Source organism: Anopheles marshallii, chromosome 2 (genome assembly GCF_943734725.1).
Source record: "Anopheles marshallii chromosome 2, idAnoMarsDA_429_01, whole genome shotgun sequence".
NCBI lineage: Eukaryota > Metazoa > Arthropoda > Insecta > Diptera > Culicidae > Anopheles > Anopheles marshallii.
In genome coordinates, this window is record NC_071326.1 from 19869807 (window position 1) to 19875937 (window position 6131).

Here is a 6131-nt window from a genome sequence, read left to right on the forward strand (position 1 = left end):
CGCGCGAACTGCAATTTGAACACACCGGTAATCCGCGGCTAATCAAACATGCAACACATTTCATACCGTTCAACCCGATGAGTCACACGTTCGAAGGTGTCGCTACAGCAGTCCTTAGCGAAGACCAGCGGATCGAGCATCGTTCGTTCGTCAGGTGATTAATTGGTGAATTTCCCCAAGCACGGGATTGTGTTTTTTTTAACGGCGCTTTGCAATGGTGTTATGACATTTGGTTAAATGTTACAAACCCTGTGAGAAAGTGCGTGGCCACAAGGGGAAGATGTGTGTTGCAACTTACTTCCCATAAAACGCTACCTAGGAGTTTCTTTTCTCTCGCACCTACGCGGCTCTGGAGGTCAAAACTTATGGATATGAATTTATAGCACCAAAATTAAATAATTATCGTACACTAAAGCTTATGTATTAAGCTAATATTATACTGTATATCGTAGGCAGCAAAATGAAAATAATACATACTTCGTTTATAATGTAAGTTTTATTTTGTCAACGACTATCTCTGGACAATACACCAAAGAACTGCTGTTAAGCATTGGACAAAAATCATTTGCATACTTTTAGGCGTATCGTTCTGTCATCGACTATCTCTGGATAAAAAGGCTCTGAACAAGAGTATTTGCATACTTTCAGGCGTATTGCTGAACTGTGCCTTATAGCTCCAATGGTAGATAGTATTCAAGCTACAAAATAATTTAAAATCCTGCAAAGGGTATTGAGTACAAGCAGTCCCCAAGATAAGCTACTATAGCGGACCGCCATAATCCAGGAAATATCCGCGTAAGTCGAATCCTGATGCAATACCGTTTATACTTCAAAGTTGCATAGTTGACTTTCATCTCTGCAGTTTATTTATGCAGCAATTCATGCGACTTTTTGGAAGAAAACATTTAAATAAATTGAGAAAAAATGTTTTATATGACAAAGGAAGATATTTTCGACTTATTTTTCATCTTTATGGCTTGGATGTTGTGCTATAAATAAACTCAGCTGTCATATTTCCAAAAACTTTGTATCTTCGATTCCGCGTATAAGAGGAATCGCGTATCTCGGGGACTGCCAGCAGCTTGAAAGAAGCTAATAAAATAAAGTTACTAAAGTTTATTCGAAGCTCACAAAAAGTAGTGCATCAATTCACGCTAGCGAATCACCCGTTCCCGGATATCCCAAGCCTCTTCCGTGACGCCGACGCAATACGCGTGACTCCAAATCCGTAGATCCGGGCAGCTACAAAATCGCACCATAATGCAGTACAACGATCGCACGAGATTGCGTGCCATGGCTTCGATCCGGTAAGAAGAGACCGGTAGAGATTTGATACCCTCTAGATCGTGGGGAAGTGCAGTAAGTGTCCGGAAGTGGAGACCTTTCCAAGTGAGATGAGTCGGGTGAGTAAAAGTGGCACCGTTTGGCGTCATTTTGACAAGGGAATGCATTTTCCTTGTCCGCTTCTTTTGGGGTGGTGCTGGTGGTGCTGGTGGCGGCATGAATGCTCACATTCACATTTTCCCTTTGCATTCGCGTAAAGTTGTGCACGCTGCAATTGTGCATTGTTTTTGCATCGATGCCACGATGTCGGGGCATGGCTGTAGCACCCAAACCGAGCACTGCGCGCTGGGAAGGAAGTGTGTACGTGGTGTAGCATTGGAAAGTGGTTGATTTTAATGCGATCCAGCTAATCGCCAGCAATCGAAAGAGCAGGATCTCCCGATGGGAAGCGATTAATTCATCGGTGAAGATTTTTTGGAAGTTAACGCTCGTTAAAGAGCGGAAATCGACGGTTGAAATTCGAGTGTCTTTTGCTTGATTGAACAACTTGCTTAACGGTACTGCAGTACCGTGCAAGGTTTACCATATTTGTCCACATTTCTTGAAGCATTACTGCCATCAGCCATCATAAATTGAATTCCATAACTTTTGTTTATTTTTGTTGGAAGCGAAGCACGATTATGACATGATATAACATTCAATTTAATTTTGCCCATTTTTCTCTACTTTTTTATGTTTATTAAAGAGTTTGTTAAGAGATTTTAAGGAGAGCAATGTTAAACTATTCACATTCAGTCATACAATCCAACGTTCTTTTTGTGCAATTTGATTTCAAAGTCAATTTAACTACCCATTGTCCCCTAAACTGGCAATATATAACGATAGATGTAATACACTCAAAGTTATATTATGTTTACCATCACATTACAAGTACCACTTTTAGTGAATTTAAGTCACTTTTATTCAAACTCCATCCTGTCCCTCATTGCGCTTGGCCTGTCCTGGCCTACTACCATTTTGATAGTTACGCACGGATCTTCCTAGAGGGCGCTCTAGTCGCCCCACTATCGTATAGATTAAGAACGGAGTTTCGGAGGAGCACATCAAAGAATTCCATAGAATTTCCGAAATAATTTCGCTAACAGAAGCTGAAACAATTCCTAAAACAACCAAAACCATTCTGAACGAGTTAAATGCACGATGCGTTGTTAGTATTCCTCCTAAAGGTTTCATAGGTCATTCTATAGCTTTCTTTATTTTAGAACGTAAGGTTGCCTCCACACGGACCGGTACCGCGGCGACCGCGGTCCGTGTGGAGGCGACCTAACTAACATCATTCTGAGGAAGCAGCGACCCTACGAGCGAATGACGCGTACGAGACAAATGTTTTTTTACAAATCCAAATTGTATAAGAACTTCGCGTACAGTTGCGATTCCAATGACGGTTATCTGAAAGGTTAATTAATACCCTTTAAAAAACAGATCTTGCAATGAAAATTGTTAAAACTTGAAGAGAGTTGTGAAGATAATAGATTTTGCGTGCATTGGCGTGGTTCCTTCTAGTACAAATTGTAGCATTTTTAATCAACAAGAGAAAAACCCACATGGTAAAAATCTACCCCAACCACCACAACTACCAACCCAAGATCAAGAAATAATCCGATTTAGATGAATTCAATTAGTGAAAACATCATATTTAAGTAAGAGAATCATGTTAAAGAAATGAACATATAAATCATCAAGAAAATTCAGAAATGTATGAACATACATGATTTGCTAACGTTTTTAATTTAAAATAAATTAACCATTAAGAAAACAATGGCAGATAATGAATAGCATCCTAAAATATGTTTTATGTTAGTATGTGTCAATATAACGCCATTTTGCAATTGTGAACAATTCATGACATCCTACTTTTATCCCGGCATATGTATGGACTGGGCCCACTGTGCAGTGGCTGCTTAGTGTCCAAAAGCGCAGAAATATGAAGCTCTCTCACCCAGAGCCATCTTCATCTTCTTCGTCCCGTCCGGTTTGACTTGCAAAATATAAACACATAAAACTACCGTTACTTCAGTTCCTCTTAAATTCATTTATCATTATCATTTAATGGGTGGCCTCCCCACACAGTTTAAAAGCGTTCACGCGGGAGGCCGAATGTTGCCGATCACTATCAGCCCGGTCCGGTGACCATTCAGCTGCATCCAGCTGTTCCGGTACGGCCAGAACGTCGTCGAGTGTGAGAGGGTGCGGGTGAACCGTTCCAGAAGCGGAACACACCTAACCCAACTTTTTAAAAGCTGCAAACCGAAAAGCACCGAAAAAAACAAAACCTTTCCCACGCGCTGCTTAACCCGCACTTACCCGCCAGTGGCACGTTGGTCCGAAATGTTGATCCCATGCTGATGGTCGCCTGCGCAGTGCAATGTGGCTAAATGCGGATGTATAACGCCGTGTCCCAGGGGGGGGAGGGGGCGTGGAGGTGGAAGGCCGTCTTTCAGATTGGAGCCGTAGCTTGATGGGCCTTTTCTCCCCCTTGTATGTATATTGGCCGTTGCCGTACTTGTCGGTACCAATCTCCCTGCGACTCACTGAAGGCGCATGCCGGAAACGTGCGCACGCCAAACCACAAGTACAGTACCGACACACACACACGCACACACACGCACACGGATATGCGTGGCAGATTTTTTTGCCTTATTTATTTCTTCTCTTTACTCGCTGCTACTTAACAAAAACTGTTGGGACCGTGCCGCTCTTACGTAAGGCAACTTGCTTTGTAACTGCTCTTGTTGGCCACGCCATGCACGCACTGTCACACGCACTGTTGGGGTGTTGGTGTTTTTTTTTTTTTGCACTTTACGCAATTTAAAATTTATTGCACACCCTTGGCAGGGGCAGTAAAAGACGAATCATGAAACGGGGGGGGGAAACAAAAATTGTCCGTATATGCAAACCGATTACCGGATGCACTCGGGCAACAGGACGATACGCGGGTCGGTTTATTGACAGCTCTCCCGGCCTTTGCTGGAGCCCTTACAATTTCTTCACCAGCGTCGTGTTTGTTTTACCTTCCGAGGGGATTTATTTTAGTCACAGTACCAAACACGGCATAATCTTGTTGCCGCAAAACAGTTAACCGAACGGAGCGAATGTAGCACCACAAAACAAATTAAGTATATCTATATGTACACTTCCGGTTTCGGATCCGGTCCGCGCGCGCGGGGAGGTGTGGAGGGAAAGGAGGGTATGAGGGGGCCGGTCGTGATGCTGCGGGACGGAAACAGGTAGGATGACTTTCGTTTTCACCTTCCAGCCGTACAGGAATGGTGCGATTCCGTCCACATAACGTGCGATATTCGCAAGCAAAACAAGACGCCACAGACTTATCTTCACCGTACGACTAGCAGCGATTCTAAGGCCCGATTTAACACTTGTCGATTTGGCTCCATCGGTGGGCAGACACGGGCTAGGATCGATACGTATCGAAAATCCAACTTCACTTTCCGCTCACCACACCGGTACAGAGCGGCCGACGATGGCAGCGCAGATCAGTGCGAACAACAAACACGCGCGCGTTCAAAAAGACGTCCGGTGCGCGTCACGTTTCGATCGGGTTTGTGGTGGTACACGCGACGATCGTGCGGACGATCTTGCCGACGATCGCGATCACACTCGGTGTACTTTTTCTCTACCATTTCTTCGCTGCACGCGCTATGGAGAGGGAAAGCCATATGGACGCGCGCGAGCAAGGGTTCGTCGCTTTCGTTTGCGTGCAGGTCCCTACCGGCCGAATGGCGTACGGTGCAATACTAGCCGGTGGTGATGATCGCAAGTTCGAATCTCGACCATGTTCGCGAGGGAAAGAGTGTGAGCGGCAGATAGAAAGATAGAGAGAGAGTGAATGAGAGTGAGAGATTTAGAGAGATTAGTTTAAAAACCATCTTTTGGCTACAAACCACTTCGTATGTGAGCAATATCAAGGTAGTATAATAAAGTTGTTTTGGTTTTGGTTCTATCATGCATGGTCTTTTGTCGACCAAGCCTAAAGATATGTAATCACTTCTATGCTGTTCACTCTGGAATTTAAGGATCAGGATATCCCGAATAGCCTCAATAATTCTATGGGTACAGAGCTTTTAAAAGGCTTTCATGCCGGTTGAAAGACTTATGACTTTGTAGTTAAATGCGTTTATTAACTCAAAAGGTTATTTACAGTTTGGAAAACGGTAGTTTTAAATTCTTTTCGAGTAAGAGCCATTTCATTGATATTAGAATGTTATTGTTATTTTTTTTAATTAATAGTATTTATATTGCGATTAAAACAAATGAGATATTATTATTGTAAATAACTTACGGGTTACGAGTGATACAAATAATAATTTTAATGGATAGTTGTTACTATGGAACACATTTTATTTTTGATTCTTGAGCACTGTGTAGTGCATATTGCATACATTTTGGGGAATTTTCAAACGTATGACATTCTTATCGGCAACCAGATGACGCTAGCACGTACATAATTCGACATATAGATGGCGGTAGTTATGCTACTTCGCGCTCAATTCTAGATGGATTACACATTTCTACAACTTCGTGTCCCATTACATTAATTATTGAGGATATCTTCAGTATCATATCGCTTCAGAGCACGCACGTTTTGAGCCTTAAATCAAGCAACACCATACCATTCAATCGCGGTAGGACGATGAAGGCGCTGCAGAATACCGTCACGGTAAGCATCCAATTAATATTTCGAATGTGTGTTTGCATTAACACCCGTTACCTACAAATAACCATCATATCATCTCATCCAGATCCATTCCGAACCTCGATATCATTCACCA